The sequence below is a fragment of the Pezoporus flaviventris genome, unplaced genomic scaffold (genome assembly GCF_033815535.1).
Source record: "Pezoporus flaviventris isolate CSIRO_AGI_PZ_B2104156 unplaced genomic scaffold, CSIRO_AGI_Pfla_v1 ptg000002l, whole genome shotgun sequence".
Lineage (NCBI taxonomy): Eukaryota > Metazoa > Chordata > Aves > Psittaciformes > Psittacidae > Pezoporus > Pezoporus flaviventris.
Window position 1 is genome coordinate 12,926,161 of NW_026892550.1, and position 15,995 is coordinate 12,942,155.

Below are 15,995 nucleotides of genomic sequence, written 5' to 3' on the forward strand. Positions count from 1 at the left end.
AAGACACAGTCCTATGTTACCACAGCTGGATTTCTGCTTTTTTTTTCTCCAAGAGATCATTAGCCGGTGGGGGGAGGGGGAAAGACGAGGTTTGGCTGAAAATAATGGCTGTCTCCAAGGAGAAAAAGGAGTTTCATTCATACAACAACAAAAATCATTAGGATAGTCATGCAGTTAAGACAGACAAGGAAGTAAGAGTTATTTGAATTTTATTAGAAATGTCAGCAGTGCTGATCTTTGGGGCTTTATGCAAGCTACTTAATTTTCTGTCTTAAATCTTCCATATGCTAGAGTAATGTTTATATACCTAAAATGTGTCTTATACATAATCATCACAGAGGGATTTTTGCTAATTTGATGTCAGGAAAGTTCATTCTGGCACTGTCAAGTATTAAAACTTTTATAGTGTGTCCAGTTGTGCTTTAGTCTCTGAGTACTTATTGCTGCAACTACTCTGTCTCCTAGTGAAGATGGTCTTTTTCTAAAGAACATTTTTACATGGTCTAAAACTCCATTTTTTTTTGTTAATGGATTTCCCCCCCCCCCCCAAGACCAAACAGAAGGTTATTAAGAAGAAGATTCAGATCATGGTTAATATTTTTTTGTAATGCTTTTTGCTGGCTGAACTTTTTTGTCTTTTCAGACCTTGCCATATATGTAATTTAACCCCACCAACTCAGATATCCCCTCTTAACATAGTGGTCTCAGTGAAGTATGCTAAGAAGAGGTCAACTAAGGTCTTCTTTTTAGAGAGCAATATAAACATGGAAAAAATATCTGTCAATAAAATTATAGATTCATAGAATCATTGAATGGGTTGGAAAAGACCTCAAGATCATCTAGTTCCAAACCCCCTGCCGTGGGTACGAACACCTTCCACTAGTCCAGGTTGCTTAAGACCCTCCCTAGCCTGGCCTTGGACACTGCCAGGGATGGAGCATTCACTATCTATAACTCATATGAGAAGTAAGTTATGGACATATGTTAGTAAATACAGAAGAAGTCTGGAGAGAACTGTAGAAACTCAGTGCACTGTACCAAACAGAGGTAAGTGAAACTGGAGAATGCATTAACTAGCAATAAAGAAGAGGCAGGTTCTATAATGATGATAATAACAATGCAGCACTCACAGCTGTATGAAACAGTTATGAGCAGCTGCAATACTCATAACTCTGTGAAAACATCTGCTACCTCTCTACCATTGTAAGCTTTTTGTCAGCAAGACTCAAACTTCTTTAGACTTTCCAGTATAATTCAAAAAATACTAGACACTAAAAATGTATTGCTTAATGGTTTAATTTCTTGAGTCTCCTGAAAGAATTATATTGTTATAGTCTTCAATGTGATTTTCAGTCCTTGTTCATTTTTAACAATGCCATCACTGAGTACACCTTCTTTGAGAAGGAAAGTCAGCACAGCATGTGATGAACCCAAAGTGCAATAATGCTGATTTTTTCCCCGCCATAAAATATTTTCAGGCACTTTTGTAATATAAACATATTATTTTGTGTTGGGTTTGTGGCTTTTAGTTCATCAATCCACTTAGTATGTGGATGCATATTCATTCTTCTACTAAAGGCAATGCATCTCTTAGCAACAACTGATATTAACAAACTTAGTTCTAAATCTTCCAGAATCGCAGCTGTCATATATTTGCAAGGTACCAAAGTATTGGTTGGAAGTATAATCTAATTCTGTCTCAGTCAGTTCTGTTTGGTAGCTGAAGTTAAAAATATCTGTTTACGCCCACAGGAGAAAAACCATGTAAAGATTTTTTCCTCCATTTTATGTTCAGCGTCTAACCAGCACATGAATTTTTTGCATGGGATAATCTTAATCTATGAAAAATAACCAATACAAGAAATTGTGGTATAGACATTAGCACCCTCATTTTTCTAAATGTTTCATTTAGTAATTTTTTTTTTCCTTACCTCAATATGAAATTTACAATTCTAGAGTTTACAGATATTTTCTGGAGTTGTAGGCTCACTAAAGATTAGGTTGACTCCTATGTAAGCTAAGGGCATTACTCAACATCAGCATGTCCTTGAATAACGCAATTACAAATACTGTTATGCAATACTACAGTACAGGAAAGTCGGGTTTGACTTCTTCCTGGTACATTTCCATTATTTGTTTGCTTTGGATACTGTATTATATAGGAGGGGAGCTGCTGTGCAGTTAAAATAAACAGGATTTTCCTCCACACCTGTCATTTTTGAAATTTTTTGGGGAAATAATTCTTTTGAGGTACTTTCATGTGGTGTCTTATCCTGGAACCATAGTTCAAGGAGAACTGAAGGGCAGAGGTACAGGCAGTTAGTTCAGTATTACAGGTTTTAAAAAACATGCTCACATTACCTTAATTTTTGTAATATTCTTTGATTTTTTTTTGTTAAGACTTCTGGATGTTCCCTAGTGTATTGTTTTATAGCTCTTCCCCCATAAGGTATCATCTCGAGCATTTTTTATCAAGGCAGTACTTTTTCTGTGAGCATTAGTGACAGTTTTTTCTTGCCCATGGTCTGATCTCCATTTCTCAGTGTCAAGATTTCTCGAGGATTTATACCTTGACCAAAATACCACAACTAATAATTAAACTGCTGCCTGTACTAGAGTGCAGATACCTGAACCTCTGACACCTATTACGTCAGAAAAGCAGCAAATGGTCTTTTCAACATCAGCATAACTGTGTGATAAATGGGGCATTTCCCACAGGATTCGAACCTTTCACATTTGCAGACAAGGTAGCAGGAAGGTTCCTAAATTTCTTTGATTCTAAGTAACTTTATCACAACCTTGGAAGTGTTATAAGAAAGGCTTTGTTATCTCTTCTTTCCCCATTTTTTCTTGTTACATATCAGTAGCTATACTATATAAAATTTAAAGATGGTTGTATACACGACAAGATGGTTTAAAGTGTTACAAAGGTGCAGCTGCCTTTGACTCCATCCTTAGCTGCTTCCTCAGAAGAGCTAAGCCAGACATGAGGTGTGAGGGAAATAGGTGGGAGGAAATCAGTAGAGAAAATGCAGACAGAAAAATGGTTATGAAAGCTCCAAAAGTCATGAACTGAGAAGAGAAAAGCACTTGGGTAATAGTGTCCCAGCACTTAAAACATGAGTTTCCTGTACCTAAGGATGAAATTCCCAGAATCAGACAGAACGTGTAAGTTTCAGTCTACCATTTCTTCAAATTTTTCAGGTTCAGGGAGCAGCAGTGGTATCCCAGATTACGAGTATCCTGGGGTTTGTGCCTGAATTTACAATGTGAGTTTTCAGTCATGCCAAACCCAGGTGGAGATGGAAATCTCTGAGAATCATTAGCAATCAGAGTTGTGGTAATCCATCCTATTGATTTTAATCAGTTGAGAATCTCAGCTCAGCAAGAGCATTTCTATTATGATAAACTATGCAGATATATACATGCATACAAGCTTTGTGCCTAAAATTAGATTGTGAGATCTCTAGATAGGATCTTAAGTCTCTCACTTCTGGAAAGCATCTCTACTCAGAAGATAATTCAAATGTGTTAGATTTAAACATATGGGTAAGTGCTTTTCTGGTTTTAGGCAGTAAAAATGTGTTCTTAAAAAATGTTGAACCTCCTGTAGGGCAAGCTGAATCAGTTGAGAGGTTTTGGGACCCCTAGTTTAGATTTCTGTTTCTGGAAATCATGGCTCATTTTGTAATTACACTTGCATGTGAAAAATATGAACCGTGGCATATGTAGAAATGTATTGCTTATAAATGTATAACTAATGGCTTTGAGACCAAACCTTCAGTCATTGTATGTCAAAAGAAATTCATGACCCTTAGTGGACTCGTGCAATTTTCATGAGGTTGGGACTGTTCTTGGATTATTTTAAGTTTGAAAGAAAAAGTGTGTTGTTTACTTGTTACTTGCTATTTAAACAATGCTTCAGATGACTGTGCACAGAATAACGGTGAAAAACTTTATGCAGAAATGCTCTTCATGAACACAGATGTTGTTTTTATAAACACGCACAAATGTTTATTTACATATGCATGACAATGGGATACTGAAATCAACTTCAGGAGCTAAGTATCGTTTCAATGTTAGAAATATTCTAAAATCAGCTTGTCTCTTTCAGGCAAGTTTTTTTAATAATTGTCACCCATTGAGACTGGGTTCTGTTTTTGTTATTAACTCTTACAATTCAGTTGTCAAACATGACAACAGCATTTGAGTAAAATTTAAGTCTCATTTAATTTCCGTGACTTCAATATAGTCCGCATAATCTTTTATGTATTAGTTTGCAGATGTAGATTTTTGATGTATTTACAAACTGTGTCTATCAATATATCAAATTGTGTCTATTGATAGCGCAGTTAATAATTAACAACGGTGATTTCTTATGTCAAGCACCAGACCTATAGTAGTATGATGAGCTAAGAGTACATTGTCAGCTGGAACTCAAAATTTCCCATACTTTTTTTGCTCAAGATTTAGATTTTAAAGCAGCCAATTTTAATTTGGCAGGCTCTGTACAAATCCAATTACCATTTGGAACTTCAGGAGGATTGTTCTACTTTGATGAGTAATAAGATGTGCTGGAATGTGTTTGGGATTGCTCTTTCAGCCATGGCAAGTCAGAAAGAAAGGCACTTAAAATGCTAGATATTACTGCAGAGTAACCCAGACTGCCCTACATTTACATCAACTAGCAGAGCATTAACTGAACATGTTTTTCCTTTCCATTTTCAAATTGTTATTGTTGTGAGATCCTGTAATTTACAAGTTACATGCATCAAAGCCACATTAAGAGCTGATAGAACTCATGGAGGGTCATCAAGGGTAAAAGCTGAGGTTCCATGTCAGCCACTGAGCTCACATTTGGAATATCACAGTATAGGTATTGGGGAAGCTATCAAATGGTTAAAGAATCCATCGATTTAATTGAAACAATATGAAATGTATTTCTTTTTGGAAAACCATATGAAAGCACATTTTTAATTATGGCAGCTGACTAAGAAAAAGTCCTGGAAATTATGTCTCTTAACACTATTTCATCTAAAGTACTGTCAGCATTTCTGTTACCGGGAGTTACTGTGGAGTACTAGATTAACTTCTAACTCAGCCTTAAGAATATATGCTTCTTTACAATCTAATGGCTTGTTTTGGCTAAGAAACTTGCACAGGTATGCACTGATGTTCATGTGTTTGTTTAGAGCATTTGCTCACAGAAATGTGTTCACGTAACCCAGTACCCATACGTTCTATAGCGATGTTTATAAGCAAAAAGAGCCTTAGACAAGCAGTTACCCAACCAGCTTGCATAAGGGTGACTCCCGTGCATGTGGATATTTTTGTGGGCATTAGTCAGCTGCTTGGTTACAATAACTTGATCCAAAGTCTGACTCTAGAGTTATTTTAGTGACCAGGATGCGCTATTTTAGTTCTGTATTATAAATCCCTATAATCGCTGACAAAACCTTTATCACAGCATTGCTAGCAGATCATTTATGATCATTGTGATCTGCTAGCAGAGCATTTATTCATTCTACTCAGGAATAAATGTTTGATACATAAATTTTAATAATTGCAGCCCTGCCCAGTCAGGATGACCCCTTTCCAAATGACTGGAAGTTACATGACTCACTCCCTCCTTTGTATATTCCCAGCTGGCACATTCAGTTCCCTCCCAGTACTCCTATATTTCACAATCCATAACAATCATTCTTCCCTTTCCTTAAGTGAGATTGTTTGAACTGAAATCAAGAGAGTTATCAATTAAAACAGTTGAATGTCTGAGTGTTGCCCTTTGGATGAAAGCAGAACTATCATCTTAATTACAAGAAGCATACTTTATGGTAATATACAAAGCACATCTTGTTTAATAGAAATATTTTGCATTTCCAGTAAGATGGTTAATGTAAAGATCCAGTAAGATGTCCTGATGTGTCTGCAGAGCACAAGCGTGCATTTGAATTGGGAGCCCATGGACAAGCAAGACTAATAAGGTGATACCTGAGAATTAATAGGAAAAAAAGAAAAAAAAAGAAAAAAATATTCACAGAAGTACTGTGTCTTCTGATTTACTTTTTCCTACTCACAGCATATTCCTGGCTTCTGATGCTGGGAGTTAGGATTGCTCATGGTGTCAGTTCACCCTTGCCTTCCTGCTGTGTGCCTCCATGGCAGATACTGTTCTCACCTTTTTAGCCATGTTTGGTTCCTGTTCTCAGCAGCCAAATATTTAAAACTTTGCCTGAATGTTTTACATCTCTAGCCCAACTTGCGTGAGCGGGTGTAGTGCCTTTCTGAATCAGCTGCATGATCAGCATCATAGTGTCCTGAGGGCACAGCCAGGAGTGGAGTGTTTCACTCTGGAAAATAACTAGTGTCCTGGGAGAGAGGAGCACCCTCCCATTTGTTTGCAATGACCGTTCAAGCACTGTGATGCTAGAAGCCAGCTGGTTTAGGAAGTTAAGGAGTAGACTGATCCTGAGCCAGCTCCTTCTGTGCAACAAAGCCCGTTTTCTGTGAGCTTTCAAGGAAGTAGTTGAGGAGATAATTCAGTACTGAGAAAGCGAGAGCATGGTGTCTTACTGGGTTAGAGGCAGTTAGAGGTGACAAACATTTTTGCAAGGGTGTCACGTGAATTTAGAATTTTAGATCTGGGCTGAGGAGTGTCATTCTGGACACACACAGTTAAAAATTGTAACAAATTCAGAAGTGGGTTAACAACTGAAGTTTCTCTTGTGGGAAGTGGATTTTCAGCTTGGGAGCAGCTGTAACAAGCAGTTTTGCCATTTACTAAGTATAGCTATTTTAATTTGCATAAAGAACATGGATATGTAAGCCCCCAATTACTTTAAAAGCAATATTTTGACCAATACAGTGAAGCAATTAGCTGAATGAGGAAATGCTATTGTATAGCGGAAAGCTTGGTTTGCCAAGGATCAATTTGTTGACATTTGAATCAAACTAGAACTTAAATGCACAGAACAAAAAGTAGACTATTTTAGTAAAGAGCTATCTCATCAATTTGAACCAAATGAAAAGCCTGCCTGCTTCTCAGCTAGAGGAGCTAAGTAACAGATTTCTCTGAAGTAGAAGACTTACAAATGATAATTTAAAACATGAGGAGAGTAAAACAGTTTATGATTAATGAGGAATCAACTTTTATTTTCTGTATTCTAGAAGTAATTTCCATAGCACTTTTTCCCTATATATAAAATGATGATACTATTATATATGCCTCCTCTTCACAGAACTGTGATGCTTGATTCAGCAACCTCTGTTAATATCTCTGAAATCCCCAAACAGGAAATACAACAGGAAGGAAAATACCATAACTCTGATTTGTGTCTGGATTTCCTTTTCTTGAATGTTGCAGTTGTTTATGTACTGTCACAGAAATTCATAGCATCTCCCCTACAAATAAAGCACAAGATTCTGCTCCAGAAATTTTCCAGTCTAAACTGGATATTATCCAAGTGAAAAAATCAACTGATGATAATTAAAACTGAGTGAGCTACAAGGGAATGAAGAACATAGCTGTGAAAGGTAACAAAATCATTACTGTAATATGCATATTTTGTTCATACAAAAAAAGGGAAGAGACAAGGTGCTTTTTACAAGCAAGGAGGATTTCTTCCTCAGTAGAAGATGGATGTGAAGGCTGCTGATCTCACAGGCAGATGTATGAGTATTTAAATTCTCCAAAGTGCAACGACTCTCGTTTATTCTTGAAAATGATAACAGGTTTTAATCGTTCTATCATCTTAAGTGTGGATTTAAAATACAAGGACCTGCATGAAAATTTTGGTTTTGCTTTTTTGTAGAATCACATAAGTAGCTACAATAAATTGTCAAGAACCATTAATTCCCATTCTAATTAAAGAGAAAGGTGGTATCTAAGTTCATTTATGTCAGTGTCAGGTAATCACTCAGAAAGAAGCTAGTAAGGGTTCACTTTGTCCTCTAAAGATTGTGTAATCATGCCTGCCAGAAATAACTGTATTTAAAAAAATCTACTGAAGTGTATAGGGACCCTCTACACAACTGAATTTAAGTCAAAATAGGGATACAGACAAGCTCTTGTAACGCCATGTGGCTATGGTACACAACAGCTTCAAACAGAAAATTAAGATAAAATACTCAGAATTGCATTGGCAAAGATTCACTTCTGTGGTAAGGATTAATCTTCATTATTTTGACCATGAACCAATTTTTAACTGGTGGGAGTTAGGAAAATCTACCTAACACTTTTTATTCTAGCATGGTAAACTTCAGGATCTCTTGCTCTATTCTCCCAGGAAATCAACTAGGATTAAAGATAAGATGCTGGAGACGGAATACTGCCTCATTGTAAGTAGAGTTCTCATCAGCTATGGCCATGCTTATGTTATCTGTTTAACCAAAACATGCATAGATTTTATGAATTCCAGTACAATAGATCTTTTGAGGGTCACACAATGAGCAATTACCAGTAACTGAGTGCTCCCCTTAAAAACAAAGAGAGCCCTAAAGTGGCTGTGTGCTGCTTTTCCATGTTTGCAGTTCCGTGAGTGAGCTAGGTCAAGTAGAGAACTAGCTCTGGCACACTTCAGTTCTCTGCTATCTTCTGCTTCAGCTGCCTCTTGCAGTTTTGACAAAAGGATTTCAAGCTGGCAGAAGTCATTTATGTCTTGCTTATCAGCAGTCACTGAGTTCTACCACATGCTGCTGTTGTAATCTGATCCAGACTGGAGGCAGTACCAGAACATCTGACTTCACCTGGGCTTCTGCTTCCATGTGGTCTTGGGTGGCTTTCTTTACATCGGCAGTCAGAAGGAGAAGATTGCTTGTGGGTCTCTTACTTATTCCTAATTTGCAGGTTCTGAATTTATGCCATTTTGAAGGACAAAAAAAAAAAAAAATAAAATGCAGAGACTGATCATTTCTGCGATGAAGAAATTCCATTAAGTCTGAGTATGCATTCTTCATTTGGGCATTTTGGAATCGTTAGTGATATATCCCATTGAATCCTCACACTTGTAATAATGATAACAAGCCAGCAATCCATGTTAACAGTGATTAACATCTTTCATAATAATACAAAGCATTGTGAATTGTGGAAACAGCCAGCAATTAAGTATATTTTGTATTCTACAGACTTGCCCCAGCTAGGCTAACAAGGCAAAACCAAAAGGCTTCCCAAAATACTGGAGTGCAGCTAGTCGTATTGACAGACTGAGTCTCACCACGGCTTGCAGAGGTCAGTGCAAGACATGTCAAAGCAGTATGGGGTGAATATTTGGTGCAAGAGAAAAATATGCTCTGGGCAGTGTATCCCCCCTGTTGTTTGGCTCCTGCAGGTTCTGCAGGGATGATAAGTTGTGGGAGACATTCAGACTAAGCCAGTATACTGTAGGAGCTGCGCACACCTGAGATAGCATATATTCTTTTTAATTATGGCATTTCTTAGCTCTCTGTTGACCTCAGGAACCTTCAGAACAGAACTCTGTTCATTATTCTGTGTCACTGATGCATCCAGGCTTGTATTTATGAGTAATCCCTTGATTTTTAAAACTGCATCTTTCGCTTCACTGTACTATTTCTTTTCATTGTGGATTTCTATCAGATCTGTGTAGTTGCCAGTGAAGAGTTCTATCAAGAGTTGGATTATCACTCACTCTGCTATAATTCTGATGTGGATATAAATTGTTTGCACTTGTCTGATTCTAAATACAGTTTCTCTTTGAAAGACTCACTGTGAAGAAAATCCAAAGAATTCTGTAGGAGAATGTGAAATAAAAAGGTGACTATGCTTCTGTAAAGTATTTAATAAATTTATCACCAAAGGCGAAATGTTTAATGTTGTTCCCTGCTAAATTCAACATTTATAGTATAGAATCAAAAATGAAACACAACCTATCAGTATCTCTTATTCTATGCTGCCATCTTGTGACAGTAAATGTGACCTGCTGGTATATAATTAGAAAACCAAGCCCTTTAAATGCGTCCTGTGCAGCTCGCTGAGGACGTTTTATTAAAATCCTCTTTCTGTTCTTACATAGTCAGTCTATACAAAACCTATAGTAGGGAAAAAAAAAAGAAAATACTTTGGCAATATTTCTGTTAATGCAGTCGTCAGAGAGGAGTTCCAAGCTTCGCCACTGTGTATAGGGCGGTGAAGTCATCTTTCTCCATGAACGTTTACGAGAAGGAAATTTTTATAAGCATCCATTAAATCAGTTCCCACCTATGGTAAACAGATCCACCAGGCAGCCCCTCTTCAAAACTCCCTAGAGAAAATACCAAGTTAGCTTTCCTATCACTATGGGAAAGCAGCATGAAATAGCAGCCAGCCTGTGAGTTTCTTCTCCTCTCTGTAACATAAAGAAACAGACATTCAGCTTGGGATGAAATTCAAGGTTGAATAAGAGTATGTTATAGAGCATTATATCCTTTTGTTTCCACAGTTTGGCTTTGAGGAGTCCATTGAAGATGAGTGAATGAGAGCTAGCAAAGAAGGTGGCTCTTAGCTGCTAAATGTGCGGCAAGATCAGCAATGCCATGCACTGTTATCACTAGCCCAAAGCAAAGCCATCCTGGAAAGCCTCTGATTTTGGTGATGCTACTCAGATTGAAGTTTTGCATGTGAAAGCACACCAGTTTACAGTAATGGATAGATACAGTGGATATTTTCATCTCACACTTCCCATGCACTGTACTGTAGAAATGAGCTTTCAAAGCTGAAGGACAATATTTAGTAACAATAACTCAAAATGATCCAAGGCTGAAAGATTATGCAAATAATTATTGGGTAGATCACAGAGCATAACTTGTTTAAGAATAAGTTTAGCCTTGAATTTAGGGAAAAATTTGTAACCACTTAGGTTTTGAAATGGCCATCTAGAAGAGCAAAAGAAACCTGGCTAATAACAGGATGAATCTTGTTAAAGCTATTGAAAATATTCTGGCTGGAATTCAGGAGTCTGTCTGCAGTCCAGCTGAGTGGTTGCTGCAGTTGGATTCATACAACAGCTTTTGAAAGCTGTTGTAACAATTATAGTTACATGAACAAATGGAAAGTGCTGTATCTTAACAAAGTAATGTTAAAAAAAATACCAGACTCAACAACTTGAGAGCCTTAGATGTATCTTGAGTTGGAAAAGGGGACAGCTTGAAGGACATAGAACCACCTGCACAGAGATGAATCTGAAAGGAAATGGAAGAGAAAAGGAAGACCTGAATAGAAAGTGAAGACCTCTGTTACCCATGCTGAGCTGAAACTGGCAGATTCAAAAGTTAGTTCAAGATCATTGGTCCTAAGTGTGCCTAAATTTGCCTCTTAACACTGATGAAGCCTGGCAGATTCACTCCTTCCCACCTAAGTGCATTTGTAATGAGGAGGAGGACTTGCTGGTTGAAAGAATTTGTGGTGTATAGCTCCAGTTTGGAAGCTTACATGGAGAAATGTGAGAAGTCCAGTTGAGACAACCCCACATTACTGCATTGTTTTAAGTATTTTCTACTTTAATTTGTTGTTCACCTTCAGTTTTATTCAAATAGTACATGATCAGTGTGAATTAAGAAATAACATTATTTAGAAACTAGGTGGAGCTATTTGTTTAGCATATTCAGCTGGTCTAATATGTTGCACTCTGGGTGCAGAATAAAGTGCATGTTTTACATACACTGACAATGCATGTATCACCTATATTTTGTTATGCATACGTTTGCTAAACTTCAGTGAATGCAGTGATACATTTCATGCTGGATCCCAGAGCTGATGTACTGTACACATCATGTACATTTGCAGAGTGGCTTTTCCTTTTATGTTACTATTTTCAGACTTCTTGAAGAGGAAAGTGGCAATGAGTTGAGTGGCGGAGTCAGAAACTACATTTGAGATTGACTGGTGAGAAAAGTCTTAAAAGGAGCCAGATGTTGCAATAACAGATGCTTTGAAATTATTGAATTTTAGGACAGGTGTATGTAAGATTAGCGTAGGAGACCTGTGGCATTTTGCAGATCTTTTGAATCTTCCACTGGATGTAGCAAAGTAAACACACTGCCATTTACAGGTGCTCAGAAAGAGAACAGCAGGGTGGAGATTGAAGAGGGGTGTCAGAGACTGGAAATTAAGCTCTTGAACCTGTATGTGCCATGATGTTCCTGCTTTCACAAAATTGCTTTGACAAACGGTACCAACATAACCTGCTTTCTCTGAACAGCAGTGAGCTAGTGGTGAAATACATGGCTCATATACCATCTACATACATCCTTTTCCAAACCTACTTTGTGGTTAGAAGGCAAAACCATGTGGTAAGAAAACTGAGTTGGGTGCCATTTAATAAGGCCTCATGGCCCTATAACCTTTCCTTCACCCTGTACCATTCCCCAGAGAGCTCTGCACACCTCCTTCATTCTGCACCTTATAAATACCTTGAGTCCAGTTGCACTGAAAAGTGACATGCAGGTTGCAGCAATCTCCGGAGTTCAGAATCCAAACTTCTCTACTTCTGCTCATGGAGTTCCTTACACCTTTGACTAAACAAGGCTGTGCTATTGCTGGATGTGCTACACCTTGGAAGAGCTAGAAAGCTTCTACTTCTGCTGCTTTCGCAGGAGCTTGAACTTGTGGTAGAAAAGCTGGCCTGTGTTTGATTTACTGAGTACAAGTGCTGGCTTTAGAAAAATAAATAAAATCATGTAGGGCTGATTTTTGGCTATGGGACTTTGTGACTAATTCAGCCACCAAACAGGGCAGCCTGGCAAAGTAATATAGGTTTTTTTCATCCATGAGTTGCAAATAAATTGAGGGGTATCTAATGTATTACAATCTATTGTTCAATGTGGGTTAAGTTTATTCCAGTTTTTAAAGATCACAGACATTGATGATATTACTTAACACCGGGTTAAATACTCAGTTAAGGTTGACAACATTGTGGTAAAAGACCTGACTGTGGTCATAGTCTTTTCCGTCCCACTGTTTCCATTCTCTTGACTTTGCAAAATAAATGTCTTTTGTTAAAATTACCTTTTCTCTCATTTTTGGAAAGTTTGCGATGCTTGCGATACAGACCAGTGGTGCATGTAACAGAGAAGGCTTCTCCAATTTGTATTTCTCTCAAGTCAAAAACTTGAGACTATTCCTAAAGTCTTCTATTATTGCTTACTTCAGTTACCTCCTCCATAACTCAGAATTTTCATAGAATCATAGAATAGTTAGGGTTGGAAAGGACCTTAAGATCATCAAGTTCCAACCATCCTGCATTGGGCAGGGACACCTCACACTAAACCATGTCACCCAAGGCTCTGTCCAAACCTGGCCTTGAGCACTGCCAGGGATGGAGCATTCACAGCTTCCCTGGGCAGCCCATCCCAGTGCCTCACCACCCTTACAATAAAGAATTTCTTCCTTATATCTAATCTAAACTTCCCCTGTTTAAGTTTTAACCTGTTACCCCTTGTCCTATCACTACAGTCCCTAATGAAGAGTCCCTTCCCAGTATCCTTATCTGCACCCTTCAGGTAATGGAAGGCTGTTATGCGGTCTCCATGCGGCCTTCTCTTCTCCAGGCTGAACAGCCCCAACTTTCTCAGCCTGTCTTCATACGGGAGGTGCTCCAGTCCCCTGATCATCCTCATGGCCCTCCTCTGGACTTGTTCCAACCGTTCCATGTCCTTTTTATGTTGAGGACACCAGAACTGCACACAGTACTCCAAGTGGGATCACACAAGAGCAGAGTAGAGGGGCAGGAACACCTCCTTCAACCTGCTGGTCACGCTCCTTTAGATCAGCCCAGGATACGGTTGGCTTCCTGGGCTCATGTTCATTTTCTCATCAACCAACACCCCCAAGTCCTTCTCTGCAGGGCTGCTCTGAATCTCTTCTCTGCCCATCCTGTAGCTGTGCCTGGGATTGCTCTGACCCAGGGGTAGGACCTTGCACTTGGCTTTGTTGAACTTCATAAGGTTGGCATCAGCCCACCTCACAAGCATGTCAAGGTCCCTCTGGATGGCATTCCGTCCCTCCAGCATATCGACCAAACCACATAGCTTGGTGTCATCGACAAACTTGCTGAGGGCACACTCAATCCCACTGTCCATGTCACCAACAAAGATGTTGAACAAGACTGGTCCCGACACCGATCCCTGAGGGACACCTCTTGTTACTGGTCTCCAGCTGGACATTGCGCCATTGACCACAACTATTTGCATGCAGCCATCCAGCCAGTTCTTTATCCACCGAGTGGTCCATCCATCAAATTGATGTCTCTCCAATTTAGAGACAAGGATGTTGTGTGGGACAGTGTCGAATGCTTTGCACAAGTCCAGGTAGATGACATCAACTGCTCTACCCCTGTCCATCAGTTCTGTAGCCCCATCATAGAAGGCCACCAAATTGGTCAGGCAGGATTTCCCTTAGTGAAGCCATGCTGGCTGTCACCAAGCACCTTGTTGATTTTCATGTGCCTTAGCATGCCTTCCAGGAGAATCTGCTCCAAGATTTTGCCAGGCACAGAGGTGAGATTGACTGGTCTGTAATTCCCTGGGTCATCCATTTTCCCCTTCATGAAAATAGGGGTTATATTTCCCTTTTTCCAGTCATCGTGATCTTCACCTGACTGCCATGATTTTTCAAATATGGTGGACAATGGCTTAGCTGTAGCATTTCACAACACGGACTCAAGTTGATGAGGAGACTCAAATCCAACTTTATTGCAACCAAGCCCTTTTTGTCCCCCGTTTGGTACTTTCACAACGTGTGCATACTTACAGTGTTCAATCTCATTGGTCCCTGTAAGACTCTCCACGTAAATAGTCCAATCACAGTGTTTCAGACCCTCTCACAACCCCCACATCCTCTGGCCTCCAGCTGAGATTCCGCCACAGCTGCATCCTGGCCCATCCTCCCAAGGTTTACTTGTTTACTTTCCCTGTCCTTCAACCTTCCAACTCATTGCCCCAGGGCTTGTCAAGCACCAAGGCCTCAGAGCTCATTCCCAATCTCTTTTTCATGCAAATCTTATCGCCTTTCACTCCCCACACTTAGCAACTTCCTTCGACAGCTCCTTCAGGACCCGCGGATGGATTTCATCAGGTCCCATGGACTTGTGCATGTTCAGGTTCTTAAGATGCTCTTGAGCCATCCACTTTTCACAAGTATAGCCAGTCTATATATTTCTTCCCTTTTCTAAAGTCGTCTTTGAAAGACAGTTATCCCCTTTCTTATTTGCTGCATTAATGCTACTTCATTTATGTTCTCTTTGCTATATCACTTTACAAGAGGCAAATAATGCTATTTTTTTCCTACTCTGCACAATCCATCACACACTATCTCCTGTGCCCAGATTCAGGAAGGTCAGCAAATAAATACCTTTTGTGAGGTTTCCATCTTCTGCTCAGCTTTCATTAAAACGAAAGAGGTAATGCCCTCAACAGCAGGGTTAAGAAGAATACGTGAATATCAATGAAGTCCAAGAACTTTTCTCTCATGAGAAAATGACTGATTAAGAATGCTCATATAGTAAGCATGTTGATACAGCAATACGAAACAAACATGTTTTCATCTACCCAGAATTAGTGTTCTTCCCTGGTTTAGATTATGTTTCCTCAACATAGCATAGGTAGATCACACATAATGCAGCAATGTTTCCATAAATAATTTCAAAGAGGTGTTAGCTATCCTGCATTGTTTGTGAGAAAAAAGACAAGTATGTTGCCAAAGTTTTGCATCACCAACTGTAAGTAATCTTTCTTTGGGGCCACTGCTGAGATTTTCTTTTGACAGTAGGAATATGAAAAAAACAGAGCAGACAAGGGGAGCTTTTGAGTTCAATCTACAATACGCAGGAGGAAGGAGACTTTCCAGGATAAGTAAGTGGAAATTAAGGAAAATGCTAATGGATTGCCAGCATGGAACCTATTGGCAAGTCTATCTAAACAGAAGTGAAGGTGTTGGAGTGGCAGTGCTCCAGTGGCAGGTGGGAAAGAGAGCCTGAGCATGTCTTCCCTGAGAAGGTAAGAAAGGT

At 39.0% G+C, this 15,995-nt stretch overlaps 1 long non-coding RNA gene across 1 annotated transcript in view; it reads left to right on the forward strand.

Moving 5' to 3' along the window:
* LOC133277744 (uncharacterized) overlaps positions 1-15,995 on the forward strand; it is a 35,582-nt gene continuing 19,587 nt past the window's right edge. Inside the window, exons 1-2 of the long non-coding RNA XR_009746317.1 lie at positions 1-66; positions 8,669-8,815. This is a non-coding gene — a long non-coding RNA (uncharacterized LOC133277744). The remainder of the gene's footprint in view (positions 67-8,668; positions 8,816-15,995) is intronic.